Raw genomic sequence first — 8,623 nt, 5'->3', positions numbered from 1 at the left:
ATTCAAAATTATGACAATAATTATCATTACTTTTTATAACATAAGTATAATCATAATAATCATCGTAAGTAGGAGGCATGCAATCATCATAGCAAATTTGATCATTCAAAGTAAGGGGACTAAAAAGATCATCTTCATTAAGCATAGACTCCCCAAGATTGGGACAAACATTAATTGCAGCAAATAAATTCTCAAACATAGCATCCCAAAGCTTGTGGCTTGGCATATCATAAGCATTATCACTCTCATCATTAATAGTATGAATAGCACCAACGGTATCACAGTTGCTATCATCATAATTTCCCAAGTTGGTGCCAAAAATATTTCCAAGATTATAAGAAGTATCATTATCTTCCCAATCATAATCATCACAGTAAGCAATAGGCATAACAAAATCATCATCAATAGTGCTCTCGGACATTGTAAGACCCCGATAATCATGCTATAGTAACCTCACCCTAATGTGCCAGGTTATGATGTTTTACTAAGCCATTTTGCCACTTGATGAAAGCCAGGGTCAAGTTTAAATTCCAAAGACAGATCAAATTATAATTTCTTCAAACTATAATACTAAAATGTTCGAATTTTAGTATAAATTCCCCTGATTAATTATCATGTTCACACCAACATTATTTTACTTACAAATTAGTCCCTAGCAACAATTGTTATGGACCAACATCACCTTTTTGTTCCGGTTACACTCAACACTAAATTCAAAATAATTCAAAGTGGCCTCAAACTTTGTGAGCTAATGCAAAATATTACCTAGTAATTATGTGCCAAGTTTCAATGTGAACAAACTCATTTGGTAATAAAATAAAATGCAAAGCTGATACTGAAGATGAAAACAGAAAAGAAAATGTAAAAAGAAAAAGAGAAACTACCTAAACTAGTACTACTTAAGTGGGCTCTAGTGTGCACATGGCCCAGCCCACTCCCAGCCTTTCCCCCCACCACCACGTACAGGGGAGGCAGGTGCCATGGCGTGGCAGCCATCCCACGGGGCCATGGCCGGATGGCCACCACGTCGCCTCCCTCGCCCTATAAAGTCGCCCACCGAAACCCTAATCCCCATCTCACTCATAGCCCCGGGATCCCCCATCGGCCTCCTCCTCTTCTTCTCGAATTCGAGCTCGAGCAACTCACGGTCACCATTGCCTCGCTGTCATCGTCGCGGCCACCGACCTCTCCGTCATGCGGGAGCATGTCCGGGAGGTCCGTCGCGGCTGGCTTCGTCTGTTCCGGACCCCAGACCGAGCCAAGGCGCTGCGTCGCCAACGCCATCATCGTCTTCTTCATCCGGCCGCCGCCATCTCGCCATCGATCCGCACCGCTCCGACCACCCCCGGCCTTGCTGTCTACACCTCCGGCATTACGGTGAACTCCCCCTCCATCTTCCCCTATTTCCCCCTTCGATTCGATGCCGTAGGCTGCTCTTCCCATCGTGCTCAAAGTTTCGTGTCATAGCCATCCTCAGCCGCGCCCATGTTCGTGTCCGACGGCATCTGGCCGCGCGCGCCACTTCCTAGCCGCACCCAGGCGCGCGACCGCTGCCTGCCCTGCGCCAGCGCTGCTCGCCTCCGCGTGCGTGTGGCCTCGCCCGAGTCGCCGCTGCTCCCTGTGTCTGTGCTGTTTATTTTTCTTTTGTTTTGCTGCTGCTCCTCTTACCTGCTACCGCTACTGCTTGCCACATCGCTGGCTGCTACTATCGCTCCTGCTGCCTTCTAGCACCGCTGATGGTGCTGTAACTTTGCTGCTGCTGGCCGTGGCCCGTCCGCCGGTGCTGTGTTGCCGCTGCTGCTTCGTGCTTGCTATTGTTGCCGCATGTAGGTACTGCTCAAGCTACGCCTGCTGCTGCTGATCTGCTGGACTCCAGTGCGTGCGTACTCATGTGGACTTAGTGCGTGCGTGCTCATGTGGAATCAGTGCATGTGTGCCCAATGCAAGTAGCCGGCTTGGCCATGGCCGGGGCGGTTTCACCCATCGCTGCTCTACTGCTGCTTGTCTGCTTCTAGCCACCGATGCTACCTTTTATATACTACTGCAAGTACTGTAGTGGGTAGCTAGCTTTTGTATTTCTACAATAACTAGCCTTCTAAACTGCCACTAAACAGCGATAAGACAAGTCCTAACATGGGTAAAAATTATATAAACGGAAAGTAGACGTAACAAGCCTCATTTTGTTCCATTGGACCTGCTTCAGATAATGCATGGATTAAATCCTACAAAAATCACAAAATGATATCTGGTGTTAAAAGGAATAGAGCTACTCCCTATCATTTTGTGTGCGAGTGGGCTGTGCCACAGCCGTGTGTGGCCGACATGATTAGTTTAGGCTAATCTAGATTAATTGCGTAATCTTTGTTAGGTTAGTTGCTAGCCTATGGCAGGTGGACCTCTTTTAGTTAAGTTAGATTTTATTTATTTTGTCTACATAACTAGAATACTAGGCCCGTAAGGGTTCAATTTACCTATTTTTTTGGAGTTTTTTTTAATGCCCTTGTTCGCATGACGCGTGTGATGGGAGTGTACCTCCTTTTTTTATCTCACTGAGCCTTTCACGTGAGATGGTAGTACGGTGGTTGCTGGTTTGACTGAATTGTGGTGTGCCACGTACTCTCCACGTGTTCGGCTCCCATGCATGAGATAATCTCTAGAAAACTCGGGTGAAGTCCTCCACCGCCCTATGGGCCTACGAAAAGCCCACCTCACCCCGATCAAATGAAACCCTCGCTTCTCGAACCACCTCTCCTCTACGGGTCTCCAGGGTTGCGGAAAAAAAGCGGCGCCAGCAGGCTACGGGGAGGAGGGCAGCGCCCTGCCGACGATTTATCTGGCTACTTCCTCCCCGTCGATCCCTGCCTGGACCATACCGTCTCCATCTTGAAGAAGGCTCGATCTTTTCCGGCGTCAGGTGAGCAGCTGGGTGTCCTTTTTTTCTTGCGGTTTATGGCCGGCGGTGGCCTGAATCTAAGTGGTGGTTGCCGTCCGGGCCGGCCGCCTTCTTTTTGTTCTTCTCCTTGCCTTCCTTGTCACCTCTCCCAATCGCAAGTGCACGCCTCCACGAGAGCAGCGAACAGAGCAGGCATTCATGGAGCAGATTCCTTTTTTTTTCTCCACTCCTCTTGCTCCCTTCTGATCGAGCTCCGCGTAGAGGAGGGGCTCGAGCCAGGTGATGGCCAACACTCCGCCACGGAGGCCAACATGAGGAGGTGCCCAATCTCGCTGTTGCTCCCCTTTGCGGTGAGTGCACGCCGGCTGCCCCTCGCACTCTCTTGGCCATGTGATATGTCGCGTGCATGTGCGGCTTCTGTGCTCCTGCTGCAGCTGTGTCATGTGTGTGCTAGCTGATGCATTCGCGTGTCTGCCTGTAGTATATCCGCCCCGGTCCAGCTGTAGCATTCACCTTTTCCGGTATCGGTGTTCAGGTCGACTGAATTGACCAAACTAAGCCAACATAAAAAAGATGTGTGCTTTTTTCAGTATGCAACTAACATGGCATTAGCTCAACACTAGGGATGAAATATTTACACGTTTTCTGTTCCATGGATGCACTATTTTGTGGACGTGGCTGGAGCAATTAGTTCAGTGCATGAATGCCTTTTTACAAGTGTTCACTTTGTTCCTGGTTTTAGCAATTATGATGCCAATATGCTTATGGCGTGTACTTGAATATCTTTTATGATTTTTTTATGTAATTGGATGATCTCTTTCTTATTTGCAAATTAATATCACTTGACTATTGTCTATTTGTCTTTTGTTTCAGATTGATGAGTTCGTGATGTACGAAAAGAGAATGCCTTAGAAAGACCGGTCATACGAAAGAGCACTTATTACTATTGAAATATTATGGTGACGATGTTTAGCAGTCATAAAAGGTATATCTTTTCTCAGATTCATATGGGCTGCCCTTCAAAGATAAATGTAGAAACAAAGTAGGGAAGATTGTAAGATTGTCCATGGTATTACTTTAATGTGGAGAAATATCACATGCAAATTTAGCAATCCGTAATTGTAGTTTTTTACTGGAATGTTTATTTCATAGAATTACAAATTATCATGTTACTTCTACTTCCTTATGGTATTATACTGTGCCTTATCTCATGACCTAGGGACATTGGTGTCAAGTTTCACATACTTGAACTGTTTAATTGATTGCTTCCATAAGATCTTCTCCTCAACGTTCCTATGTGTGATGATATAGTCCAGATCAGGCTTTGAGCTGTACTTTTTCCCTCAGCAATACTTTCAGTGAGAAGTAGCAACACTAATCCATCAATATAGATTCTGCGAAGTATTTAACATTGAGGCTGCGTTCGTTATGCAGGGAGAGAAAACGAAGGTTAAAAATACTTCAAAGGAATAGGACTGAAGGCTACCATAGAACCTACAGGGTCTAGGAACACAGGAATAAGAGAAAGTAGACTGTTCGGATCACAGCAGCCTTAAGGGTTTTTAAATTGGCCACAAGGCAGCTTTGTCTCTATCTCTCACCCCATCACGTCACACATCAGCTCATTTTAATTAGCTCTGCATGCTGACTGCCACGATCAGAGCACCTCGTCTCGGTCTTCCGCGAAAAACATGAGCTCCGGGCAGATTTTTCAATTCCTATGGAATCGGCATCGAAAGGACAGGTTTCCTTTGGATCACTGTAGGTCATTCCTGCGTTTCGAACACCACAAAGGAAAATAAACCTTCATGAACAGTATTCCTTCATGATTCCTGCAAAAATCCTATGAACCGAACGGAGCCTGAATATGGTCCAGTTAGTGGCGTATTATTCCTTGCATTCAACACGTGTGTATAACACCTCGACGATGTGTTATTCTATATTGAAGTTTTAATGAACCTGAACTCTTCTGATTATTTTGTGTAAGCATGAACTCTTGGCGTGCAGGTGTAAGTTGATTTTTTTTTTCAAAAAAAAGGTGCAAGTCCTATCAGGCACATGGACAACTAACATCATGCTTCCTCTGTTTAGACATTACTCTACCACGTAATTGGTCTTTGGTTCTCTAGGAGATCGTGGTCCATATTTGATTAACTTACAAAAATATATGCATTAACATGAAGCTTTGCTGGAGTATTTGTGCAAAGGGTAAGTTATGCGAAGGGTAAACAATGCTTTATTTGTTCTATCTAATCTAAATTTTAAAAGCTTTTTGTAAGAAAAATATGGCCAGGCATTTACCAACAGGCAAGATCTAGCAGCTTACCTTATTTTTATTCCGGATGTTTAGTCATGCATCCGAATTTCCGGCATGATAGCTCACTTCTTTCATGTGTAAATAATTCCCTCTCCAAGGGATTCCTTAATTTATTTCTATCCTAGCAGTTCGTACATATCTATATTTTGTGTGGAGCGTTTTCTATTTCATTTTCTTTTACTTTGTTTTGATATATGGATTCTGACTGTAGTAATTCAGTTTTTCCACCAATTGTTGGATGCTTAAATTACCTTCAAGAAGTGTTTTTTCCCGCTCCCACATAGCATGCAACAGTTATATGCATCATTTGACTGGCTGTGTCATACAGTTAAAAGCTTAGTATTTTTGCTCATACAAGGAACAGATTCAGTTCAGTTAATTTAGCTCTATTGGCTGTATCAGTAAAACGTGGAAGTGTGCAATTTTGCTGTACATACTCCCCTATTTGTATCGGTTCAGTTAATTCAACTCTAATTATGTTAGTTGTAAAACATGGAAGAGTTGTTCGCTGGGGTTCTTTTCCCCCCTCTCCTTCTTTAATGAATGATATGCATACTCCGTATTCTAGAAAACAAAATACATATCCCCTATATATGCCCTTCTTATCCTTTCTTAAAAATAACTTGATACGTACAAGAGAATAATTACTTCCTGTAGATCTCCTTCCAAGTTTATTTACTTGATCCTTTTTCCTTTCACTTCCCTTGACCTATTTTTTGGTGCACTGACATGGTGTCTTCAGTGGAAAATTCTGATGCTTCTATGCTTTCATGACTGAATATTTTAAATATGATTAAACATATGTTATTTTCTCATGGAAAATCAAGTTATAAGTAGCTTAAATGCTTATTGCTGTTGGCATGAGATCTATGGGTTCTCTCTTAGTAATCAAGCACGTCAACTTCTGCTTTTCAGAGAAGGTTCCATGTTGCCATGTTCTTTCTGAAGTTAAATTGGCATTACAAATTTTGTGATCAATAGCTTTCAGAAGAAAAAGGTTGCTCAAGCTACTCTTCATCAAGTTTGCACATATCACGGTATAGTCATCAACGACCACAATCATGATGCGCTCAAGACAATGTTCAGGAGTTAGTCAACAACACAATAGTGGAGCGGAACCGATCACTACTTAGTGATTTGGAAAGCAGAGTACTATTACTTTACAGAGGGAGTACATTGTGGTACTTTGATTTTTCTTTGCAATATTTATTACATAGAGATAATCTAGAGCATTCTGGAGGGGAACTAATCGGTATGGAATACTGATGCATATGCATTTTCTGGTGCAACTTGCTTCTAGGATGTGGCAACCATTTGAGAAAATTTTATACTTCCTCTGTCCTTAATTATTTGTTAGATAAATGGATGTGATACGATCAAGGATCCTCAAAAAATTTATCTCCCATTTCAAGATAATTTGCCAAACCGTCGAGAGCCAGGACGTGCATCCAGTAGCAACTTCAACATTGTCTAGGCATCAAACAAACCACCTGAATAAGAGCAAAAGAACCAGCTTCATCTATCTACCACTACATTGTAGAGACACACCCAGCTGGAGGATCAACATCTCAGGTCTAGGAAGAGAACAAGAGCTTCACAATTCTGCATTCAGTATCCACTATCACTACGTGTTGTAGATCACCTATGCATGTACCAACTAGATGTACCTTTTCCTGATCACCTATGCATGTATCAACTACATGTACCTATCCTTGTATGAACTATTTTGCTACGATCGAGTTTTGGAATGACTTACCTAATATTTATAGAAAATCTAAATAGCTTATCAATCTACATGGCGCGGCGTGCCGCCGCGCACTACCCGCCAGTATAGTCTATGCAATGTGGGCTTTGCCTTTCCTTTTAACCAGTCAATTTGACTTGGTCAATTCGGATTAAATAAATGCTAAAATTTTAGAAAATTGTATAAATTTTGAAAATTCATAGAAAATAAACTGTAAGTCGGATGTAAATAATTTATATACAAAAGTTTCTCAGAACGACGAGACAAATCCGAATACGCGGTTTGTTTGTCAGCCACACGTCCCTAGCATAGTGAACACGCAACTTTCCCCCTCCGGTTCATCTGTCCAAAAACGCGAAACACCGGGATTACTTTCCCGGATGTTTTCCCCCATCGCCGGTATCACATATCCTTGCGTTAGCTCACCCCTAGCGCCGCGTATTGCCATGCTATGCTTTGTGTTGCTTTGTTTGCTCTATTATTTATTTGTGTTACCCCTCCGTTACTTCTTTCCGGTAGACCTCAAGACTGCCGCCGATACCCCCCATGATCGACTACATCGGCGACGACCCCTCCTTGGCAGAGCAATCAGGCAAGCCCCCCCCCCCTTGATCACCAGATATCGCCTACTCTTCTCTCTACTGCATGCATTAGAGTAGTGTAGCATGTTACTGCTTTCCGTTAATCCTATTCTGATGCATAGCCTGTCATTGTTGCTACAACTGTTGATACCTTACCTGCAATCCTAAATACTTAGTATAGGATGCTAGATTATCATCAATGGCCCTACATTCTTGTCAGCCTGCCATGCTATACTATCGGGCCTGATCGTGTCGGGTGTTGATCACGGGTAAATACATACATATATACATACTATACAGGTGGTGACTAAAGTCGGTCGGCTCGTTGAGTACCCGCAAGTGATTCTGATGTGGGGGCTGAAGGGGCAGGTGGCTCCATCCAGGTAGTGGTGGGCCTGAGTTCCCGATGACCCCCGACTGTTACTTTGAGGCGGAGCGACAGGGCAGGTTGAGACCACCTAGGAGAGAGGTGGGCCTGGCCCTGGTCAGCGTTCGCGGTTATTTCAAGATAACACGTTTAACGAGATCTTGGTATTTGATCTGAGTCTAGCCACTGGCCTATACGCACTAACACAACTACGCGGGGACAGTTATGGGCACTCGATGTCGTGGTATCAGCCGAAGCCTTCGTGACGTCAGCGACTGAGCGGCACGTGCCGGGTTGGACTGGAACGCCTGCTCTTGTATAAGGGAGGCTAGGTCTGCTCACCGGCCACGTACGCAACATGCAGGTGTGCAATGGACGATGGGCCCAGACCCCTGCGCCATAGGATTTAGACCGGCGTGCTGACCTCTCTGTTGTGTCTAGGTAGGGCTGCGACGTGTTGATCTTCCGAGGCCGGGCATGACCCAGGAAAGTGTGTCCGGACAAAGGGGATCGAGCGTGTTGGGAAATGTGGTGCACCCCTGCAGGGAAGTTAATCTATTCGAATAGACGTGATCTTCGGTAACATGACGACTTGGAGTTGTACCTTGACCTTACCTTATGACAACTAGAACCGGATACTTAATAAAACACATCCTTCCAAGTGCGAGATACTACCGGTGATCGCTCTCTCACAGGGCGACGAGGGGAGGATCATCGGTTA

General features: G+C 44.3%; 1 long non-coding RNA gene across 1 annotated transcript; it reads left to right on the top strand.

Annotated features, from left to right (window-relative positions):
- Positions 1 to 1,422: 1,422 nt before the first annotated feature.
- Positions 1,423 to 6,956, top strand: LOC123086559 (uncharacterized). The gene is made up of 3 exons (XR_006440939.1): positions 1,423 to 2,914; positions 3,767 to 3,878; positions 4,328 to 6,956. It is a non-coding gene; the product is annotated as an uncharacterized lncRNA (long non-coding RNA).
- Positions 6,957 to 8,623: the final 1,667 nt, after the last annotated feature.

This window comes from Triticum aestivum, chromosome 4A (assembly GCF_018294505.1).
Source record: "Triticum aestivum cultivar Chinese Spring chromosome 4A, IWGSC CS RefSeq v2.1, whole genome shotgun sequence".
Classification (NCBI taxonomy): domain Eukaryota; kingdom Viridiplantae; phylum Streptophyta; class Magnoliopsida; order Poales; family Poaceae; genus Triticum; species Triticum aestivum.
The sequence above is the reverse complement of the archived record's forward strand: the minus strand, read 5'-3'. Positions and strand labels throughout refer to the sequence as shown.